The sequence below is a fragment of the Etheostoma cragini genome, chromosome 13, assembly GCF_013103735.1.
Source record: "Etheostoma cragini isolate CJK2018 chromosome 13, CSU_Ecrag_1.0, whole genome shotgun sequence".
Lineage (NCBI taxonomy): Eukaryota > Metazoa > Chordata > Actinopteri > Perciformes > Percidae > Etheostoma > Etheostoma cragini.
Genome location: NC_048419.1, coordinates 6,647,690 through 6,661,703, shown reverse-complemented (window position 1 = coordinate 6,661,703; position 14,014 = coordinate 6,647,690).

The following is a 14,014-nucleotide window of genomic DNA, read 5'->3' as shown; positions in this document are numbered from 1 at the left end:
ACTGGGGGAAACAATAGAGAAAAACATCAAAAACTAGCAATTCAAAAAGCAAAATATAACAGGTTATCGACCAATAAAGCCCTGGTAGGTTTAATTAGACTGAAGCAGACTTATTATGATTGGGGAGAGAGTTTAAAACACAACAAAATGAACGTACTATCACAGAGATTATGACTGCTAATGGAGACAAGTCATCGGACCCTCAAACAATTAATACACTTTTTGGAATCATATTACACGCAGTTATACTTAGTGATGGCCAAATGAAGCTTCGTGAACCAGTGTCTTTATTTTCTAAGCCCACTAGATGGTGCACTTGGTTTTGAAAGAAAGGCCTAAGGCATTGCAGTTTTGTGTATTCTCAACCCTTTGTTGAACGGAGAGCACCATCTAGTGGGCTCTGAAAATAAAGACACTGGTTCACGAAGCTTCATTCGGCCATCACTAGTTATACTCATCGGAGTGCTTAGTTACTAATGAATCCTTTCAAGATTTTTTTTATCAGTTAATGCTCCCTTTACTTAGTGAAGAAGCTAAAGCCGATTTAGATTCCCCTATCACATCAGCTGAAATTTCTGAAGCTATTGACAAAATGAAGGGGGGAAAGGCCCCTGGCCCGGATGGGCTGCCTCTTGACATCTATAAAACGTTTAAGAACAAACTCATATCGCCACTGTTAGATATGTTTGTAGAAATTCTTAATTCTGGCAAACTTCCACCATCCTTGCGTAACGGTCTTATAATTCTGATATTAAAACCTGAAAAACCAGCATCAAAATGTGAGTTCTATCGACCAATTTCATTGATTAATTCTGATGCAAAAATAATTGCTAACATTTTGGCATGGAGGCTTGAAAGATACCTGCCCTCTCTCTCTGATCTAGATCAAAATGGATTTGTTAGGGGACGTCAAACTTTTCACTGTGTCCGCAGGGTTCTCAATATTATGCATGCAAAGACAGAACATCTTGATGCAGCAGTGCTCTCGTCGGATGCAGAGAAAGCATTTGATCGGGCAGAGCATCGTTATCTCCACAAAGTACTTGCGCGCTTTGGCTTTGGTAATTACTTTTCTAACTGGATTAAAGTTTTGTCTAATAATTCGGTCGCATCAGTATTAACTAATAATACCATATCCAAACCTTTCGAGCTTTCGAGAGGCACAAGCCAAGGATGTCCCCTTTTGCCTCTTCTGTTTTTATTGGCAATTGAGCCCTTAGCTATTTCCATTAGAAGTAATCAAAATATTACTGACATTAAAATAAAGGAGATTGACAATAAAATAGACCTATTTGCGGATAATATTGTTGTTTTTTTTATCCCACCTAGAACAGTCGCTACATCACTTGTTTGATACCATTACTTCCTTTAGTAAGCTTTCCGGTTACAAAATGAATGAATCAAAATATGCTATTCTTTTCCTTAAGTGTTCTGAAAGAGTAAATCCCCCAGTTCAGACATCATTCAAAATAGTTAGAGATAGCTTCATTTATCTTGGTAGCAGACTGACCCCTAAAATTGATGATTTAGTAGAGGCAAATTATAATCCAGAAATAGAGTCGGTTTCTGAATCTATTCATAGATGGTCCACGTTACCTATTTCCATGATAGGGCGTATCAATATACTTAAAATGAATGTAATTCCAAAGTTTCTTTACTTCTTTCATTCTATCCCTCTTGGTCCTCCTATTCATTTTTTTTCAAAGATGAAAAGCACGTTTTGTAATTTCATTTGGAACAACAGACGGGCCAGACTTCGCTTATCTTTGCTTTATCTCCCCTATGATAGAGGAGGCTTGAAACTCCCAAACCTCCAATGGTACTATTGGGCTGCCCAACTTACTACTGCCTCTTGTTGGTTCTCACAAGAAATGCCATGTTCCTGGATGAGTTTGGAAAGGTATAAGGCTATTAATAGACGCCAAACTTTGAATCTTTGGCATTTTTCCCACAAATCTTATCTCAATAAGGCAAACAAATCTATAATTACTTTCTGCATCTTACAAGCTAAATATACCATAGCTAAATCTTGGAAATCCACTTACAAACAAAGTGTTAATGTCTGGCTTACAGGACTGTCAGACTGTCTTGCACTTTCTAAAATGGAAAATACACACTGTAAGCAGACTGAAATTGTTGAACACACACTAACACATTGCAAAGAATACAAGAGAGCACCTTCTGTCACGATTTGTCTAGTACTAGAAACCAGACGCAGACCAGGGCAAGGTTAGTTAAAATAACAAGGTAAGTATTTGTTTGTAGTATGAATATGGAAGCGGTAAGTCCAAATGGTTGGCAGTGGGTGGTATAGGGAGGCTGGAAGCTTTGTGCAGATCCCAGAATTAGTGATGGGCAAATTAAGCTTTGGTGAAGCACTGAACCACTTGTTGAATTGTTTTGAAAATGGGTTAATTACTAGAAGCTTCAATAACAGTAACCTCGCCTGGGGAAGTGCTAAGGCTGCATCTAAATTATCCCGACAAGATAATGGACAGGAGGCTTTAGACTACTGACACACACGTATGCTAACAATGGGATATCATTCTTTTTAACATAAAGATTGATGAATTTGTGTATTGGTATTGGGGAAACAGAGAAAAATATGGCACAAGTTGCGCTTGCTTGTGTAATTATGGCCTATGTGGTATGTGGGACAGGGAACACTTTACATTTGTATTAAGGAACAATATTTTTTCCACACTTTATGGACTGAGCCTTTTTTTTTTTTTGCTCCTAACTTCTCCACATTTAGAGATGTTTATGTTTAACCAGTATAAGTAGGTCTGGATACACATGTTTTTGATTTTTCCAGTACACCAATGGGTCGCTAGATCTTTCTAGCAGTGGAGCTGTCATGTACTGCTGTATCTCCACTGTAGCTTCCATATTATTGAAAATAAAATGATACAAACAAACTAATGATTGTCACTGTAGAGGCTGCTACATTTTTTGCTTTTTATAGCTTTGAGCGAGCAACAATTCAGACTCAAAGCGAGGCGGTGCCAGTTGCAGTGGCAGCACCTGACTAGTCTCCGTGTGGCGGTGCAGCTGCGAACCACTCAGCTGAATCATTCAGAGAATGAAGCAGCTGCTGCTTAGGATGTCATATGTCACATGAGTTTCCCCGTACCAAAGCAGCCTTCAGAGCAGTAGTTCAAATGGAATTGTAGTCAATGGTTTAAAGCACGTATCGAAGCTTCAGTGTCAGACTGCCATCACTACTGAGAAGTTATCAGCCAGGCAGGCGTGAATTTCTATCCAGGTGATTAACTGTATACAGAGGAACAGGAGGCAGGTTGGCAACAGGCAAAAAGACAAGACAGAAAAAAGGCTTTCAAAAACTTGAGGTTTGATATGAGAGCTAAGCATACTGGTCATGGCTTATATGGTGCAGAGGTGATAATCAGGAACGGGTGTGCAGATTCCAGGTGTGCGTAGTAGGAGAATTAGCGTTAGTGTTCAGGAAACTCAAAACAATCAGATTTACGGGGCCTGTTGCACAAAAACAGAGTAAGGGATTAAGCCGGGACATTCAAGTTATCATGGATGAATTTAGCTATGACTCGGTTGCACAAAACCAGGTTGAATTAAACCCAGCCAAGTAACCATGGAGATTTATTATTTGCAGTGTTGGAGCTAAATCCTGCTCCGGTCTCAGGGTTCAGTCAATTAATAGTCAGAATCTCAGATGTTGATCTGTGAATCCTTTTTATTACACAGGATATCCTAGAGACAAAGTTACATAGATCAAGCTATCACAGCTCTCCCCTTCCTTTGTCTGGCTCTTCGGCTCTTGCACCCCTGGCCTTATTCACTAAGGGGTGGGGTCCCCAGGTCACAGTGGTGTGATATGTTCATGTGCTTATTTGCTATCTTTTCAGTTAGAATGTGACTGAAGGTTTTTGACCCTTTCAGGACCTGCAGAACATGACCTGCTGCACTTTAGTTGGGCTGGGAGAGAAACCACAACCAGACACAGGATGGTCCCAAACCATCAATTTGCTTCTGGCATATTTAGGAGAGCTGGATTATAACGGAATCTACCAGAACATCTTATATTATAGAACAGAAGTATTGCAAAACAACTTATTTGCATTGACAACAAACTTAATGCATGACCAACATGTCTTGATTTATGTTGAAATAATGCTTTTGCCTTTTGGCTTAAATGTATAATGTATTATGCAAATCACACACAATGTATAAGCACATATAACATTTTAAATTCCAACAGCAGCTAGCCTGGTCCAGAGCAGGCTAACAGCCAGGCTAAGATTAGTCCTGGAGTCCATTTGTTACATCAGCTGCCGCTCTGATCCCAAATAAACGTGTTTAACAGTTATTCCGTTGTCTTCTGCATGTGTTCTGCTTTATTTTTATTAACATGCATTATTTTCACTATTGTTATTAAGAGTTTGATTTAAACCCTACTGTAGCAGTTTTTTGTGGTTGTACTGGCACCCAGATGCGGAGCAGCAATCGGGAGAGTCTGCACTTTTCCCGGTGGGACGGTAGTGTGTCGAGGCCGCCTGGCCTACGGCCGCTGCCCACTGGCTCGACTGGTTGCCCGGGGGCGCTGGCTGTTGCCCGCTGACCGTTGCCTGCTGGCCGTTCTCCGGTGACCGCTGCCCGTTGGCCATTGCCCGGTGGCCGCTGCCCGGTGGCCGCTGCCTGCCGGCAAACACATCTGTGTCCACTCTCTGTAAAAGTAGAGATGAGCAGCTTCAGGTTCTATTTTCTAGTCCTTCTCTAATAAAGGACAGTTTGTGTTACTCCTTAAAGCTGCAGTTCTGAGAAAACGTGGACTTAGCCTAAACATTTGAACAAGCACACCTAACAGGTCCCTCCCTCTTGCTCTCTGCTGCGCTACAGCCCTCCCTCCACAGCTCCTCCCTCACAGCGGTGCCTGCCATGAACGCGCACGCTACTAAGCAGGGCCACCGATGCTTTCCACATCCTCATGGACAATACAGGAGATTTATTCTGAGGGGCGTATAGCTGTTGTGTGCTGTGCTTTTAAAACTTTTAATACTTCATGTAAAAATATGCTTATTTAAAATATTTCTATTAAAAGATATGTAAATACTTTACACAGTATATTACTGAATTACCTTTTGGATCAATTAAAAACACTAAACTTTCAGTAGGAATGATGAATCACTGAGGAAGCTCACTAAGCCAAGGAATAACAACATCTTAGAAATATGTCTTAGGTTTTATTTTGCATATGGGTAAAATAAATCAGCTTTTTTTACTAGTACTCCTGCACACGGAAATACTGAACATTTTTATTTGGACTGAAGGAGATTCCTTCATGTGCCTCTGTGTCTGGGGCAATGTCTGACCTGTTGAAGGAGCATAAAGAATTTGTGTCAGACATTTGATATACAAATTACATCCTGAGGGGGAACAAAACGTGTATGTTTAAAAATGATCAAAAATAGTATTCTGCCTTGCCAAACGTTGACAGTGACAGCGCACAATTAAACGCGTTTCACCATAGCTAAGCTACATTTAATTGTGATCAACAAAAAAGACTTTTGGCTTACTAAATGTAGGTATTGAAACAATATTGCTTATACTGAGGGTGAAGGAGTCAGCAGGTAAAGTTAAACTTCACCTGCTAGCTACAACATTCCTGCCGTTCTACAAGCTAACAAGCTAACTGTAAGACTTAGCAACAAGCTACAGAGTCAAATGAGATTTGCGCGATCACCAGTGATACCGTAACCATCGCTATCTTAGTTATGTAGTTCTTAAAAAATGAAACAAATCAAGCAGAGATACTTACATGTCAAGCAGAAATGTGGCGCTAGCTCTGAATCCGTGTTGAATCCTTTCAGGAGGCGTAGCTCCCTCCACCTCTGAAAACACGCTCTGATGTTGACCCTCGTTTAATTTTGGGCTCGGTTTAACTCTTTCTATTTAGCCCGCTTTTCTTCATCGGTCTTCTTCTGTTTGCCCGTCTTTGTTTTCTGAGCAGGTGTCACTCCAGAAATTGGCAGGTTTCCTGAAAAGTTGTTTCTCCGCGATTAGCACAGCTACAGCACACCGACAATCTTGAGCTTGAACACGGTACGCGCTGTGCGGGGGAGGGATATGAGCAGCGCGTACACAAGAGTGATTGACAGTGCTAAGACAGTCCTCCTGGCTCTGATTGGCTGTTTCTGACCGGGAGCGGTGTATTTCCGCAAGTGTCAGTAGGAGCACAGGCAGGAGCCACAGGAGCTTGTTTTTTTTTTACAGATTATCTGTCTCATATTCTACTGTCAGGAGATAGTGACAGTTTTAACAAATGTGTAAAAAATACATTTTTACAAAAGTTACCTAAAAGCTTTAACATGTAGGCCTAATGTTTTTTATTATAGCTTACATTGGTTTAATAACCTTCTCAATAAGTCTCACATCCCTGGACCAATAACGTGGCCTATATACGTTTATAGTATAGTTTACATTCATCCCACTGGGAACACCACAATGCTTCTTAGTCTTTTTATTTTGGTGCGGTCACTGTCAGAAATAAAAAAAAACAGGGATAATATTTTATATGCTCATGGCATGTATTTAAGTCACTCACAGTACTTATTTTTTTAGTTGTTAATAATAATAATAATAATAATAATAATAAAACTTACTTACAAAGCGCCTTTCACAAACCCAAGGACGCTTAACAAACGGGGGGGGGGGGTAAGAGGTCAAAGGTGTGAGGCCAGGAGAAATTTAATTCCATAAGCCTCAGTGAAGAGGTATGTTTTAAGCTGGGTTTTAAAGTTTATAATAGAGGAGGCAGAGCGAATCGCAAGAGGAAGCTTGTTCCAGAGCGATGGTGCACTGACACAGAAGGCTATGTCACCAAATGTCAGGAGCCTGGAATTAGGGACAGCAAGCAGGTCCTTGTCAGAGGACCGCAGGGACCATGACTGAGTGTATGGGTGGAGCAGATCTGTTAGGTACTGAGGTGCAAGTCCATGGAGAGATTTGTATGTCAGTAGGAGAATTTTATATTTGATCCGGGACTTAATTGGCAGCCGATGGAGCTTCTTCAGGATGGGAGTGATGTGAAGTCCAAGTTTGGTGTGGGTGAGCATCCTAGCCGCAGAGTTCTGGACATACTGAAGTCTGTCTGTAGACTTGCTAGGCAGACCAAAAAGGATACCGTTGCAGTAGTCAAGTCAGGAGTTGATGAAGGAGTGGATGAGAGTCTCAGCTACAGAATTGGAAAGCCACTGTCGGAGTCTGGAGATGGTAAAAGGCAGTTTTAGTAGTGTTTTTGATGTGGTGTTGGAAGGAAAGGGTGGAGTCCATGATGACGCCCAGGTTGCGTACTTGAGGGGATGCAGAGATTGAGCAGCCATCCACATCCAATGTGATGTCACCAACCTTTTTTAGAAGTGACTGTGGGGCAAACACCATGAGTTCTGTTTTGTCGTTATTGAGTTTGAGGAGGTTACTGTCCATACAGTTCTTGATGTCCTTCAGGCAGTTGATGAGTGGCACTGGTGGAAGGGGAGTAGATGGCTTATTGCTGATGTAGAGCTGGGTGTCATCCGCGTGGCAGTGGAAGAGGAGTCCATGTTTCCAGATGATCATCCCAAGGGGTAGCAAGTAGATATTGAATAGTAGTGGGCCAAGCACCTATCCTTGAGGCACTCCATGTGAGACTGGCGCCAATTCAGAGCGGGTGCCCTTAAGGGTGATGTATTGTTGCCTGTTGGTGAGATAGGATTGAAACCAAGAATACACAGTACCAGTGAGGCCAATGAGTTCGGAGAGCTGAGTGAGAAGAATGGAGTGGGAGACTATGTCAAAGGCTGCAGAGAGGTGAAGGAGAATTAAGATGCTGACATGGCCAGAGTCAGCTGCCATAAGAAGGTCATTTGTGATTTTGATGAGGGCATTTTCTGTGCTATGATGTGTCCGGAAGCCAGATTGAAATGGCTCGTAGAGGTTGTGAGGTAGCATATGATGGTTGAGTTGGGCTGCCACAGCTCTTTCCAATAATTTTCATGTAAAAGGTAGGTTGGAGATGGGGCGATAGTGATTTGGATCATCTAGGTCCAGGCCAGGTTTTTTGAGTGTAGGGATCAAGAACTTGAGCTGTATTAAGCAGGAGAAAGAGGAGAGGCAGTCCTGCGATGTGGAGACAGTTGAAAAGTTTATATCCAGCAACGGAGTAGTTGGGTGCGAGGAGCTGGACAGTTTCAATTGCTGGTGGATGGTTTCAACCTTTTTCTGGAAATGTTCCAGGAACCTGGAGCATAGGCCAGCAGCGTCAGATGGAGGGTCAGCTGTACAAAGTAGGCGGTTGATAGTGGAAAAAAGCTGTTTAGGATGATGTTGTTGGTTGCCAATGAGTGTCGAGTAGTAGTTAGTTTTTGCACAGGACAGAGCTTTTTTGTAGCTCTTAAGATGGTCGTTGTAGGCTTCCTGGTAGATAGTGAGGCCAGATTTTTTTTATAGTATCTCTCCAGCCTCCACCATGTGGCCTTCATGCGGCGTAGTTCAGCAGTGAACCAGGGAGCAGGACAGGAGAATGAGACAGATCGAGTGATGAGGGGGGCTACAGAGTCCAAGCTATGTAACAGGGCTAGGTTGCAGTGATTAACCAAGTCATCAACTGTGCAGTTTGGGGGATCGCTGGTAAAAATGGCCTGCAAGGGTACAGGATAGTTTTTGATGTGCACACTTTTTAACACATTTCCTGCGTGTGTGCGCAGAAACAGAGAAGGTGACAGCAAGGTGATCAGAAATAACCAGGTCAAGAGTTTGTAGCTGGGTGGGAGATATACCTGTAGAGCAAACCATATCCAGTGTATGCCCTTAAGAATGATTGGGGCCGTTCACATGCTGTGTAAAATTAAAGCAGTCCAGTTATAACAAGAATTCTGCAGCGTGAGCATCTGTGGAATCAACATGGATGTTAAAGTCACCAAGTAGGATCGTAGCTGGAGAGGTGGGGCAAATCAGAGCAAGAAGGTCAGAAAGCTCAGGAGGGAAAGCTAGCAGATGGCTTAGGTGGGCGATAGACAAGGACCACCTGTAGCTGCAGAGGCCCAGACAGAGCAAGGTGAATGCACTCAAATAAAAGAGGTGTGTACTGGAAATTCTTTTATCTGGATATCTGTATGATGTATAACAGCCAGTCCCCCACCACATCCAGAACTACGGGGCTTTTGAATGTAACTATAGCCTTGGGGGGTAACTTGGTTAAGTGCAAAAAAGTCCATATGGTTCTGCCAAGTTTCCGTCAGACACAGGAAATGCAGTTTCCTGTCAGTTATGATGTCCTGTATGAGTGGAGCTTTATTGTTTAGTGAGCAAGTGTTCAGTAGCATAAATGAGGCCAACTTAAGGACAGATGTACTGGCATGGGGGATGACATCGACAGACCGTTCCAAGGGCTTTAGGTTAAATGAATGTAGGCGCGGCTCCCTCTGATGACGTCGTCGCTGAGTAGTAATGCATCAAATAGCAGGATAAGCCGGGGATGTGTCCATGTAAACAAACTTATGTCGGGCAGCCCTTTGCACATAGCGAGAGCGACATAGGATGGAGAGATTTAATCACCTCAAGGCAGACGTTACTTGGTAAGATGTGTGAGGTGAGATTCCTGAGTTCCAAGGCGGAGTATCATAGGAAAGCCATGATGTCGATGGAGAGGTGCAAGGTAGTGTAGCAGCTGGAAAAAGCCACTGGTTTAGCAGAGCCGTAGCGTAGCCAGAGCACATAGAGAAAAAGTTGCAGAGTGTGAGAAAGGGAATCCAACTAGTATCATACTTAGAAAAACGGCTTAGTGAAGCAGCAGGATTAGAATCGCTGCAGGATCAGTGGTTGGAGTTGTGCAATTTTGTTTGTGAGCATGAGAAGCGGCAACAGACATGCCAGCGTCCTCTCACGTCCGGATGTTGTCCCTTTCTGATTTTTTTGTATGAACATTAACTGTACAAAGATATTTAGAATTAGACATCTTATAGAAATTTGTGCATATGGTTGTAAAACATGTTCTCGCATTGTGAATAAGGGTTTGAAATTGAGCCTAGAGTCCTTAGGGTCCAGTTCCTGAGGAACATTAATTCCCTCTGCTCAATTTTGAGGCAAAGTAGGCTAAATATTACATTTAGAGCCATTTAAGCCGTATTTCCCTTTCATGCATATTCTTCACCTCCTTGTTACTTTCCAATAGAAGAGGACCTTCATTGGGTGAGACATATGCTGCATGCGTCTTCTCCATCTCTGCATCAGTAAATCTGTGATCAATACTGTGGTCTATTTAAAAAAGCCGTGAACGTGCACTTATCCCAGCTATCTACCCCTGGCTTGACACAGCTTCCCCTGTTCATCCTGGCTCGGCAAACGTGCAACCAATAAAGCCGTGATGAGTGTATCACACTAAGTCAAGCTGCGCCTTTTACTTATCCTGGATATCTTTATTCTACTTTCGTGCAACAGGCCTCTGGTTAGAGCAAAAACAAAACACCGGCAAAACAGGCTCAAGATGCTGGAGTCATGACATTTTCAGACACTTTAGAAGGCAAACCACCACAACTTTTCACTGTCAGTAATTTTTGGGAAAAAAGCAAACAAGCCATATTATTTGAGGGATGGGAATTGACACTGCAACAGCCTATCACGGCCTTACTAAAAAGAAAGTTAAGCTATGTAAATGACGTAGCCTACGTTAGTGTAGCTGCTCAACAGTTACCACGCATTTTTGAAAGTTGGATGAGTTTTCTCCAGCTTACTCGCTTCAGTTCGTCACCATTGACATCCGTAAATGGTTCAAATGCCCACCAAAATTGTCCTCTAACGAATTAGATACGACACTGATGCCTCCTGATGTTGTAGTAGGAGAAAGAGACCCTGGACCTCTGAGCCAGATGCTTTTAGCTCAGTGGAGCCCAACCCTTGGCCTGGCACTGTCGCAGTGGAACTGCGACTGGGGCAGCATTTGGGCCACAACTGCCTGTTAAATCAGTGGGTGTGAGTGACCTCGGAACGGACAAAGCCAAACAGGTTGTGTTGAGGAAATATCCAGTCAAAATGTTTGTTTCAAAAAAACAATAATTTTCCTCTAGCTGTTATTTGAACAAAGAATGGCTTGAGTACTCTGTGGAAAAGGACTCCGCATTTTGTTATGTCTGCAAGAAATTCAAATGTGTATCATCGGACACGACCTTCTCCATTAAGGGATTTAATAATTGTAAACATGCAAGGGCTTAAGTAAGCATGCCGCTTTTAAAAGAACACTTAGCCTGTGAAGCAATGTGGAGAGAGTCAGAAAAACGTAGAGAGACAGGGAATGAGATTTCCACTCTCTTAAATTCAGAGCAACTGGCTCACAACAGATACTACATGTTAGCCGTAATTGATAGGTTGGAGTTTTTAGTGGTGAGTCAATTGCCGTTACGTGGAGATAATCCTGGTTTTGCCAGTGTGCTAGATGATAATAGCTCAATGGGGCTGTTTTTGTCTCTCTATGAATACACAATGCGCAAAGATCCAGAACTGACAAGGATTACAAAAACAATCCCACAGAATGCACTCTATACCACCCACAGAAACAAAATGAGATTATCGAAATGGAGCAAACTTGTGGCAGAGGAGGTGGTGAGACAATAGCCATGCCCAGTGAAGCAGCTCATGAGGATCTTTTTGGAGTATGCAAAAGGCTGTACAACTTCATCAGGGAGCCAACCGTGGCTATTACAAAGGCGATACCTTGAAACGTCTCTTGGACCAGAGATGGACTGGCCACTTGGCAACGGTCAATGTTGTGGTGAAGAGTTTTCACAACATATCCATATTACTGACGGAGGTGGAAAACACACAAGGCCTTAGAGTGGAGGTGCGCGTTAAGGTTACGTGGCTGCTTCATGCTATTACGCAGCACAGTTTTCTTTTCATTGCGCACCTTGTTATGAAACTCACTTTTTGAGCTGCCTACTACAGGCCAAGGATATGGACTTGTTCACAGCGGTGACTCTTGTTAACTGCGCATCTGACGAGTTGTCTGTACTATGGGATCTCTGTGCTCCTCCAGCATCGGCCGCCCAGACTGTGCCGGGGACCAACCCTGATCCAAGCAAGAGAAGACGCGCAATTAACAAAAACCTCCGCGGATTTTCAGTTGAAGAAACAGTTGGTCAGCCACAAAGTGACATGAACGACAAGATTGAGATCATGAAATTGTTTTACAGTGTTGTTAATACTGTGGAGGAGCTTAACTCATTCTTGTATTTTTTGTGTTTTATAGTCAGCAGATGGTCCAGACCTCACTGACTCTCCTGACAGTCGTCACGGATGACACTACTGATGTGGCCCTCTTCAGCCCTGAGAGCATCTGTATTGTCGTGGAGGATGAAATACTTGTGAGTGGTCCCACAAATCTAACTGACTAATTTCTCCTGCTCTTTGGGTGCGTCTAAACACTAGACCTACAGTACCCAAGTTTGGTGTTCATGTCTGTTTTCCCGTGTTTACGTTTTAACCTGATTCTGGTTTTGCACCATCAGATTGGTTCCCTGCAGTTTGCCTTCCCCGTGAGTTTTCCAGCCCCAGAGCTCTGTTTTTTGTTTTTCCTGGTTCCTTGGTTTTTCTCTTTTGCTTGGACTCTGTTTTTTGTGAAATAAATCTTTTTTTTTAACCCTCTTCCATCTGCCTGCTTTTCTCTGCGTTTGGGTCCTCCATTCCTGGGATTGTCACATTGTGGACAACAAACTAATGAAAGGAAGTCTATTAGGGATGAACGAGTACAACATTATCTGTATCTGTTAACCACATGAATTATCTGTAACTGTACTCAGACTGGGCGGGGCCTGACCCGGAAGTGGACAGGATTTAACCCGGAAATGGGCTGGGTTGTCTTGTTGATTGTTATATTTATTTTATTGCTGATTAGAAAACTATTTACATGACAGCATAAGCATTGAGCTTCGGATCAATGGTGTCACAAACAAATTACATATAGAACAAGTTTTGCCACAACTAATACAACACATGCAGTTGCAAATATGAATTCAAATGTAATGAACAAGAGTTTTCATGCTCAATATAACTTTTAATTTTTTTATGATCAGTGTGATTTTTGTTTTTGGTTCATTTATTTTTTTATTTCCACACCAGGTATGTGTGAGTGTGTGTGTGAGTAAGAGAGAGAGAGAGAGAGAGAAAGAGAGAGAGAGGGGGGCGGGGGGGACTGTGTTCTACGGATCAAATAGGCTGATGCTGTTATTCAGATCTGCATTAACTTTAATGAAGACCAGTTGTTCCACATGGCTAGGGTCTAAGTTTGCACGCTGTGGACTGACATTTCCAGCTGTGCTAAAAACACGCTCAGACTGGAACCTTGTAGGTGGACAACTGAGATGCTGCAGTGCAAAGCGTGTAAGATTGGCCAGCACTGAAGCTTGCCTGACCAGCATTTCACTGGGTCATCGGTAAGGCTGATGTCCCCATCGGAATAACCAATTTCTTATTCTGCAGGAAAAACAAGACTGAAGTGCAGCTGGTGGCAGGTGTCTCTTCCGTGTTTTTTGCAGGTGTAGCCACAGGGTCACAGAGCTCCATCCTGAGGACTAATGTCCTCTTCAGTGCTCCCACAATCACATTGTTTGGAAAACAGCTGGCCTTATATCTGGGGTCAAGGAGAGTGGCAATCAGAAATGCGCCCACAGCAAAGAACACAGAAGATTCGTCCGGTCTTGGACCTAGTCATAACGATCAGCCGTCGCTCTGTGAGCAGTCCATCGCAATCCCCCTCTCTCCCTAGCTCTTTTAATCAGTTATTGTTGAAAACAAGTGAAGGAGCTTTCTCAGAGATGCATTTAAAAATAAAAATATCCTACGCTATTTATTTTGCTAATTTTCATTTACATGTGTTTCAGCTGTATGTCCATACAACATACAACTTCAACATAAGAAGAATTTTACATAATATGGATGTGAAAGCAGTTATAAACAGTCTATGTGACAATTAAATTTGTTTTGGTTAAAATCAACAAATAATCGTGAG